The 10,227-nt window shown below is 49.1% G+C and overlaps 1 protein-coding gene across 4 annotated transcripts in view; it reads left to right on the top strand.

The window, feature by feature from the left end:
• The first annotated feature begins 1,311 nt into the window (after positions 1-1,311).
• The window catches only part of LINGO1 (leucine rich repeat and Ig domain containing 1), a 493,542-nt gene continuing 484,626 nt past the window's right edge, over positions 1,312-10,227 (top strand). For all 4 annotated transcript variants that reach the window (XR_004232585.1, XM_031956817.1, XM_031956818.1 and 1 more), the window contains exon 1: positions 1,312-1,509. The gene's annotated coding sequence lies outside the window, so the exon portion shown is untranslated. The remainder of the gene's footprint in view (positions 1,510-10,227) is intronic.

Genomic DNA, 10,227 nt, shown 5'->3' with positions numbered 1-10,227 from the left:
GGCCTGGCACTGCCACCCCGAGGGGGCAGAAAGTGGCCGTGAGGGCCGGACTTCCGGGACACCACTGCCCCAAGTTGGGGCAGACAAAGGGCGATGAAGTCCTAGCAAAGGGCAGGCTATCCCTTTAAAGCTAGGCGATGTGGGAACTCTCGGTAGAACTGGAGGCCACAGCCTGGATGTGTCACTGGGGCTTTGCGAAGGGAGGGAAAGGAGAGAGCAGCAGAGGGAGCGAGAGCAGGGAGCAGGAGCAGGGGCTTGGGAGAGAGGCTTATTACCTTATCTCCCACTGGGAGCTCCGGTACCGACCGTGAAGCCGGCAGCATCTGATGTAATGCAGAGAATGTGAGACGCTTGTGGGTTGGCAGGGGGGAGGGGAAAAAGGGAGGATAAAAGGAGGAAGAGAGAGAGAGAGAGAGAGAGAGAGAGAGAGAGAGAGAGAGAGAGAGAGAGAAGGTGGGTAGAGGAGGAAGGGAGGAGGGAAAGAAGGAGAGAGGGGGAGGGAGAGAGACAGAGAGCTGCGGAAAGGAGAGAGCGAGGTTAGAGTCCAATTGAGGGAGGAAGAAGTACGAGGATATCCAGGCTCCGTTCTGCTGAGAACCCGACTTGAGGCGCCCCCTCCCAGCTTTTTTTCCTCTCTCTCGGAGTTCCGGGCCCCAGAGTGCCCGCAGTGGGCAGGGCGCGTCCCTGCGGCCGGGGATGGTGGCGCAAGGGGAGCCGAAGGGAGCCCACCTCCCCTAGCTCCGGCGGGTCCGAAAGAACGGCTCTGGGCAGCCCCGGAGATGTGAGAGAAGTGGCCCCCGGCCCAGGGCTCCCAAGCTTGGGCAGAGCAGGCAGGCGGGCAGGCGGCAGGCGGCCGGGAAGGTCGGGCGCCAGGGGCCGAGTCCCGGGGCTGCGCGCCCGGCACTGCTGCCAGGGCGGCTCCGCTCCGCTCCGTGCGCCCCCCGCCTGCGCCCCGGCGGCGTTACGCTGCCCCCACTGGCCAGGTTGGGCCGGGGAGCTGGCTTTGTGTCCTCGGGCTCGGCTCGGGTCTTCTCCGCCCGCGGGAGGAAGTTGGAAGCGGCTGGCCCCGCGCCGCAGCGGGGTCTGTCCCCTTCCAGGCAGGGCGCCTTTTGTTTGGGGAGAGTGAGCGTGTGTGCGCCCGTGTGCGCGCCTTTGCTATTCTATTAGCATCGCAACGTGGAGACCAACAAGGAATACATACAGACGGAGAGGAGACACATTCGCGCATACACACACACACCCGCACACGCACGCACACACACACACACCCGCACAGGCACACACACACACACACATCCACACACACAGGCGCGCGCCACACACAGGCGCGCACACACACCCTCCCTCCGTCCCTCCCTCTCCCGCCGGCTCGCCTGCCTCTGCCTCTGCTTCTCGCTCGCAGCCGGCAGCTGCACCTGCTCGTCGCCAGCCCTCGCCCTTAGGACTCGCTCGAGCCGGGCCGGGGATGTGGTCCCGGAGTGGCGGCGCGGGGACGCCGGAGCCCAGCGGGTGAGTCTGCGGGAGCTCGGAGCCGGTTCCCGGCGGGGGGGAGAGGTGGCGAGGCCGGGGCCATGAGGGAGGGAGGGGAAGCGGGGGCTGATGCTGCGACGGCGGCGGCGGCGGCGGAGGAAGCTTGGCTTCGTCGGGGACGTTGGGAGCCGCTGCTGCGGCGCCCCAGCCGGGCGATGGAGGGCTGCAAGGATGGAGGGCTGGAGGGCCGGAGGGCGGGGAAGGTCTCGGTCTTTGAGCGCGGTATATTGGGCTGGGAGCCAAGGGTGTTGCTGTGGGGTGGCTGTGTGGATGCGTGTGTGTGTGTGTTCGTGCACGCGCGCGCACCCGCGTGTGTGTGCCAGGAGGGGGGCATTGGCGACCGCGGCTGCAGTTCGCGCTAACAGCGCCAAAAGGAGCCGGGGGCCGCGCTCGGCCCCTCCGAGAGCCATGGCCGGACTCTCTGGCCTCCCAAAGTACGGCTGCCTCTTAGCCGGGTGCTCTTGGGCTTGCACCCTGGGGAGTTGGATCAACTTTGTCCACCTTCCCCTTTCAATGGCACCCCCCGCTCTCAAGCCGTTTCTCCTCCTCGGAAGGGGCTTCAGTTGCAGAGGACGGACTGGCCGAGGGCCCAGGGGCGCGATCCTGCGTCCAGGAAGAACGGGCCCGTCCGAGATTCCAGGGGGCTGGGTAGCAGTCGGGTGGGAGGCTCTGCGGCCTGGCTGTCCCCCATCCCCACCCCACCCCTGCAAAATTATTATTCTTTAGAAGAACTCCGGGCTTAAAGGTTCTGCAAAGACATCTCTTCTTGGCAGGAGCCGGTGAGGAAAACATATGAGGAATGGAACATCAAAGACAGGGAAAGTGGCTCTCTGGGAGGGGAAGGAAGGGATAGATTTGGAAATGAAAGTGACCAATGACAAGAAAGGGGGAGGGAGAGAGAGGGGAGAGAGAGAGAGAGAGAGAGAGAGAGAGAGAAAGTGAGGTTTGGGGAAAGGAAAGGACTTACCCAACAACACTCAGCTCTTAAGTTCCAGGGGTAGAATTCAAACCCAAGACTCCAGATGCCATTCCCTTAGACTGCTGCTTCTTCACAGATCTATTGGTTGAGCACCAGGGGCTTCCCCCATTCTTCCCTGTATCTGGCTCTGTTGCTTTGAGATTCAAAGTCTCCTGGGTCCCCCAGGTTGGGACAATTTTAGTGCTTAAGGAGCCCAGAGCCTTGTACCCTTGGACCTCTCCACAGCTCCCTTCTGCTGTGGATCTGGGCTTGCAGGAGCCTCACTGAGGGGGGAGCTCACAGCCTGGGCCGTCTGGTAGCCTGATCAGGAGGCCAGTCTGCACAGGCCTTTATGCTGTGGGATTCCAAATGGTTGAGTTGTTCATAGAACGCGTACATTAGAGGTCATCTGGTCCATTAGGATGGGAGCTCCCTGACCGCAGGGAGCTGGGCCTCTGCCTTTCTTTGTATCCCCAGCCTTTAGTCCCTGACACTTAATAAATCCTTGATAAATGCTTAAAAGCTGGCTTTTGACTAGTTCAGCTACTTCATTTTGCAAATGGGAGATTAAGAGTCCAAATGGGAAGGGGCCTTGCCTGAGCTCTTGCAGCAACTAAGTGGTAAAGGCAAGTTTTGAACCCAGATCTGTTCTGTGGAAGTAGGGGAAGATAAAGAAAGGTAGAATTATCAGAGATTCTATCTTATTTGGGAATGAGTCTGTGTGTGTGTGTGTGTAAGGGTCTTCATTAAGACCATACAATAGCATTTTGTGGAAAGAGTGAGCATCCTAAATGAACTATCAGATTATCTATCAACTAAGGTCTCAGGAGAGACCAGGCCAACTCATTCTACTAGTGGCTTCAAGCCAATGTGGGCTGGGGGGCACAGGGGTAATCCTGGTTCCAGTACTAGGTGCCCTGTCTAAGGGAAACCCAGGAAGGGAGAGAGGTCCCTTCCCCTTCATTCAATCAAGCAGCATTTCCTGAACCATAACCTCTCCCTCTGTCCAGGCCCCTCACAAGGTACTTTGGAGGAGAGAGGGCTGTTCTCAGAGAGCCTCCAGTCTGGATAAACAGCATTCACACACAAGCACAGGGCACCCCAAACTCAAAGAGCAGTGCTATGGGTCCAGGGAGGAGTGTATGAAATAAGGGCTGCAGGCTGGTTGGCATTCAAGGCCTTCCCTAACAGTGCTGCCTTCCTTCATTGGCCCAATCTCATCTGACACCTGTCCAGCTCTCCATAATCTGGTCAAATGTGCCGTGTGCTCCTGCTTCCACTCTTGTTCATTCTCTTGCCAGTGTCTGTTCCTGCCTCCTCCTTGTTGAGTTTCATTCATCTAACAAGCATTTCTTAAGTGCTTACCATGGACTGGACACTGTGCTAGGCCCCGAGGATACAGAAACAAACAGGAAACATCCCCCGCTATCAAGGACCTTGTATTCTAGTGGGGGAAATTCATATATTGACATTCACAAATAAATCTCTATACATGCACACTCAAAGTCATTTAGGAGGACACTAGCAACTGGCTATGGGGATCATTGCTGCAGGGTATAGAATGTGGGCCTGGAGTCAGGAAGACCTGAGCTCAAATCCAGCCTCAGACACTTACTAGCTGTATGGCCCTGGCCAAGTTACTTTACCCTGTTTGACTCAGTCTCCACATTTGTAAAGTAAAGATGATCACAGATCTACTTCTCAGGGTTGCCAGGAAGACAAAATGAAATAATTTTATAAGTTGCTTTGCAGACTGCAAAGCACTATATAAATGCTAGTTATTGTGGTTGTTATTACTCTTGTGCAGAGGGTGGCACAGCAAGTAAATCAGTTTGGCTGGAACCCAGAGTATGTGAAGGGAAGGAACGTGGAGAGATGGCCAGCCTAGGGACAGATGCTGGAGCCACATGAAGAAGTTTTCCAAATGGCAAGAGAAAGTTTGTATTTTTATCCTAGAGGCGGGAGGTTAACCCTAGAGCTTTCTGAATAAGAAGATGGATGTGGTCGGACTTGTATTTCAGAAATATCTATTTGGCAATTGCATGGAGGATGAATTGGAGAAGCAAGAGGCTTGAGGCAAAGAAACCAACTGGGAGCTATTATAAGAATCCAGGGGAGAGGTACTGGGGGCCTGAACAAGGCTGGTGGCTATGGGAGTATAGAGAATTAAAACAGTGGACTACAAATGTTTTTGGATTGTTCTTTGATCTATCTATTTATCTATCCATTCATATAACTATCATCCTTCTATCTATCCATCTATTTATCATCTATCTATCTATCTATTTATCTCTCTATCATCCATTTATCATCTATCTATCTATCTATCTATATATAACACATATGTGTTTGTGTATGTGGTTTTTTTCCTGGTGGGTCTGTTGGGTTGGGGTATAATTAGGACTGCCTTGAGAAGTCAATGCTTTGTTTAGAAGGAACAGTGTGTGTGTGTGTGTGTGTGTGTGTGTGTGTGTGTTTGTGTGTTGACCACTGTGTCTAAAAGAGGTTGTATAGGACAGAGGTGTCAAATCTAGCCAACCCATGAGTGTAGCTAAAACCAACTTATGTTGGGAATATTTAACCAAATAAAAATGCAACAAAACATTGTTGTTCAGTCATTTTTACTCATATCTGACTCTTCATGACCCCGTTTGGAGTTTTCTTGGCAAAGATACTGGTTTGTCATTTCTTCCTCCAGCTCATTTTATAGATGAGGAAACTGAGGCAAACAGGGTTAACTGACTTGCTCAGGATCACATAGCTAGTGAGGGTCTAAGGCTAGATTTGAACTCAGGAAGTTGTGTGTTCCTGAATCCAAGTCCAGTGCTCTATCCACTGGCACCACCTAGCAGCATAATAAAACATTAATAGCGTTAATGCGTGCTTTTCTAAGTCAACTTGCACCGGCAAGGATCCTTATGTGTGGTTTAATGGCCCCCATTTCTATTTGACTTTTATATCACCGTTGTAGGTGACAAGTTACAGAACTGCTTTTAGGAAGACAGTTGCAACTCACCTTTCCATCTTCCAATCGACTGATCACACAACCTTCCCGGTCAAGCCATTGTCAGTTCTTCTGGAGACTCACAACTAAAAGGTCACTTCCTCCAGAAAGCCGGTTGGGGCTGGCCCAGATAGTAACAACCTTCTTCTCTGATCTCCCATAACACTATTTTTTTTTTACTTCTTTAATCTACCTGACATGTTGTAGGTATCCACATGTAACATAGTATGCTATGTGTTTGTAGTACCTGCATTTGTATCTTGTTCTCATGAAGCCAAGAGCGCAGCAGCGGGCACTGAGGCCTTCTAAGCTTCTCCTCCAGGACTTAGCACGGTGCTTTGCACTCGGTAGGCATTTAATAAATATTTGACAAGTTGAGTAGAGAGAAAGAGATCGCTGTGGGGAAGGATGGAGGGGAGGGCTTTGTGAAAGAGATTAGGGCTTGAGCTGGGTCTTGAAGGATGGCAAGGATTCAGATAAGCATTGGGCACTTAGATCAACCCAGCCTAGGTTTGAGGAGATGGAAGGGAGATCAGGATTTAATCAATCAATCAGTAAAAAGCATTTGCCATGTTCTAGTCACTCTGCTAGGCACTCTGGGTACAATGATAGAGTTGAAATAATTCTTCCCTTTATGGACCTTATAACTGAGCTGGTGGAGGCAAGTGGTATAAATAAAGATATATGCAGAGTAATTCAAGACCATTTTGGTGGGGAAAACCAAGAAGCTGCTACCATCAGGAAAGATTTCCGGTATTGTTGGGCTGGATCTTCAAGGAAGGCCCTTCCTAGGAAGTGGAGATGAGGAGGGAGGGCTTTCTAGGCAAATACACAGAAGTGGGAGGTGGAGGTTGTATGGGAGACACGGCAAGTCTACGTGGGTCAGACTACAGGGTTTTGAGTGTAACATGTGACAAGGTTAGATGGTTAAGTTGGAGTCTGACCATGGTCAGGTTTAAGATCATGGTTGGTCAGACTCCAACCATGGCTTTAAATGGCAAATGGAGATATTATATTTAATCCTGGAAGTAAGGGTGAGCCTACAGGAATCTGAGAAGAGAAGGGATCTCTATTTGAGAGTAACCACTTTGGCAGCAGCTGACAAATAGGAGGCCTCTGTAGTATTCTGGAGAAGAGATGCTAAGGAATTGAACCAGGATGATTGTTGGGTGGGTGGAGAGAAGGTGAGGGAGACTGGGGGTAGAAATAACCAGCTTTGAGGATCAAGAAGTAGAACCAGGATGTGTGCTCAGGTGTGCCATTTTTAAATCCAGTATTCTTTTCCATAAACCTGCACCTAATGTCAGAGCAGTAAACTTGGCTCTCAACTTGTACTGCCTGATAAAGAGAGTTTTCTTTTCTTTTAAATAACAACTAAAAAGTTATGGCCCAGGGGGAGGTCGTTAGCAACTGGGAGAATCAGAAAATCTTCATGTGGAAGGCAGCACTTTATTTGAGTCTTGAAGGAAACTAAGGGTCCTGGTAAGTGGGGAGTGAAGAGGCAGTTCATTTCAAGAGTAGGGGCCAAACCGGGCAGATATAATGGGATGGATGGGAGATGACATAAAGAGTAGGTAGCAAAGTCATCCAATTTGTACCAGAGAATATGTGAAGAGAAGTAGCATATATTAAACCTAGAAACATATTTGAAGGGCTTTAAAAATCAGACAGAGGAATGTGTATTTTAGTCTAGAAACAATAGGGAGCCACTGAGGCTTTTAGAGCAGGGAAGTAACATGGCCACACTTGTGTTTTGGAAGCCTCAATTTGGTAGCTGTGTGAAAAATAAGCTGGAGAGGAAAAGACTTAAAATGTGAAGACCAATCAGGAAGTATTCAACCAAGAGATGATGAATGAGGGATGAATTAGGGTGGTAGATGGCATCCATGCAGATCTACTGATGTTTTTGTTCAGGACTTGGAGTATGCTCAGAACGGTTTGGTGCATGAAAAAAGACTCAGGTGCAGCCTGATTTTTCTGGGCTGTTACCTGATGACTTGGACACTGGCGATTGCTTTTTTCTGCTTTACTTGGACCTGTCTCTATCCCCACTTTTCTCTGTTTTGTATCTGAAATGACTAGTAGAGTGCATGGGACAGAGTTGGGGCTTGGTAAATGTTAGTTGAGTTTAATTATTAATGCATCTTATCTTACTTCTTTATATCTCTGCTCCTGTCATCGTTTTTCGCCGTCTCTCTATCTCATTTAGTCTCTGCCGTCATTTTTTGAAGTCTCCCAGTATCTCCCTCTGTCTCTGTCATAATTTTTTCTTGTCTTTTGTTGTCTGTCTCCATTTTCTTTTTTCTCCGTCTCTGTCATTTTTCTCTGTCTCCATTTCTTTCTTTGTGTCCTGCTCCATCTCTATCTCTGCTCCTGTCATCATTTTTCTCTTCTTTGTCATGGTTTCCATTATATTTTCTCTTGGATTCTTGATCTGTCTCTGTCTGTCTTTCCTTGTCTGTTCTCACTACTAATTCCCTATTCATGTCTGTTCTGGGAAACACTCTCAGGTAGCAATCCCTGTGCCTTTGACTTCTGCTGACTAAGCACTGATCTGATACCAGTTCAAGTGATGGAGCCATGAGTTGTGAGACCCTGCTCTGGGAGGTTGGAGGACATCTCAAAACTCAAACCTCAAGGAGTTTTGGCGAAAGGGGAAGCTGGAAGCTGCTGGTATTCTGTCCTCGAGTTCTGGAAAAAGCCCTAAAATCTGTGTCAGAGATCACTTTTTTGGTGTCCTATTCAGGCCTACCTTCCTGTGTCCCCAAGGAATTCCAACAGGCTTAACAGGCAATAGCCAAATTAGGACTGTCTCCAATCTGAGCTCAAAAGCAGCCTGCAGCCCTGTAAGGGAGATGATCACCTACTGTTGTATTTCCCCCCGCCCCACTTCTGTCCCTTAAGCTCACAGAAATTTTATCCAGATGTGCCCAATTCTTTCCTCTTGTCTCCTGGGAAAGATGGAACCAGAAATTTAAAAGATGTATTTCTCTCTGTTTCTTCACTATTTTCTTGGATTTAGAATGATGGGGGATGTAGAGGAATAGCAAAGGGGCCATGCTTCTATCTCCTTGAGGGGATATTGAGTTCAATCTCTGGATGGAAAAGGGTGTGGGAGCAGAAGAATCTTATGGGGGTCATCCTTTTGAGGGGCAGAAGGATCAGCTGCTAGTATGACAGTATACAATGTGTGGGGGGAAGGAAAGAGACAGAGAGAGGGGGGAAGGGTGTGTGGATGAGAGAGAGACAGATAGTGAGACAGAGAGAATGAAAATAAGAGATAGAGACAGATACACACACAGAAAGAGACTGGAGAGACAGAAACAGAGAGAGAGAAAATAAGAGAGAAGAAGACAGAGATAGACAAAGACAAAGAGAGATAGAGACAGAGAAAGGGAGAGATTAAGACAGAAAGACAAAGAGACATAGAGAGAGAATGAGAGAAGAGAGAGGGGGGAGGGTATGTGTGTATGAGAGAGACAGACAGACAGACAGACAGAGAGACAGAGAGAATGAAAAAAGAGATAGAGACATATACATACACAGAAAGAGACTAAGATAGAGAGGTAGAAAAACAGAGAGGATGAGAGAAAGGAAGACAGACAGACCGAGACAGAGAGATAGAAAGAGACACAGCGAGTCACAGAGTCTGAGACAGAGAGACAAAGAGAGACAGAGAAACAGGGGAGAGAGAGAGGGAGAGAGAGAGAGAGAGAGAGAGAGAGAGAGAGAGAGAGAGAGAGAGAGAGATTATCATTATGAGTTATTTAAATCAGACTATGAATGAGTTTGTCACTGCTTTTCTTGGCAGTAGGTTTGGGTTTTCGGGTTGGGGGTTGTTTTGTTTGATAGGGGGAGTTAATATTCCCTCATGAAGAGGGAAAAAACCCAACTTATACATAAAGAAGATGCTTCAGGCCCCGGGGACAAAATGAATCACTTATATCCCATTTTGATGCACAGCTAATCTGACATATTCCTTTGAGAGACAGCAGGGCGTATGGGAAAGCGCTGGACTTGAATTCCTGAGCCTGGGGGTGGGGACTCTTGGATCCGGGTATTGACACTTAGAGATAATTTCATCCAGTTTCCAAACTTTAAAGAGAAGAAAGATGAAGGCCAGAAATGTGAAACAAATTGCCTTAAGTCACGCGGAGTTATGGGAATGTGAGAATAAGAGAGAAAGCGAAAGACTTATTTAGTCCAATTCAATCGAAAAAACATTTATGAAGCACCTGCTACGTTCCGGGCCCTGTGCTACTGCTGGGGTACAACTACGGAAATGAAACGGTCCCTGCCTTCAAGGAGCTTACAATCTAATGAGTCCAGATACACAGAGGATGCCCCTGAGGGACGGGGTCTCTCCTTTATTTCTAAGTTCCTCTCCCGAGGATGGGGAAACTGCTTTATGTTGTGTGCTGTTGGTGGGAGGAGGATTATTTTTTGGGGGGGAGGCACAAAGATAAGATGCTGTTGGGATTTCACACTGGCTAGAGACCAGAGGAGGTAGATCAGCAAAGACCTTCCTTCCCTCACACTCAGCCGCTGGCTGCTTATCTGGTTTCCTATAGAGACCTTTCTTTGTCCCAGAGTATGAGGTCTTGGACTAAAGTTGCCCCAGTCCATTAGACTGAAGCTGTTTTCTCAAACCTCCAATGGGAACACAGGAAAAGTCAATTAAAATTTCAGGAAATTGATCAATAGTCTGAGAAATGGATTAGAAATCTAGAGTGTT

Source organism: Sarcophilus harrisii, chromosome 2, assembly GCF_902635505.1.
Source record: "Sarcophilus harrisii chromosome 2, mSarHar1.11, whole genome shotgun sequence".
NCBI classification, from domain to species: domain Eukaryota; kingdom Metazoa; phylum Chordata; class Mammalia; order Dasyuromorphia; family Dasyuridae; genus Sarcophilus; species Sarcophilus harrisii.
This window is presented reverse-complemented; position numbering and strand designations above follow the sequence as displayed.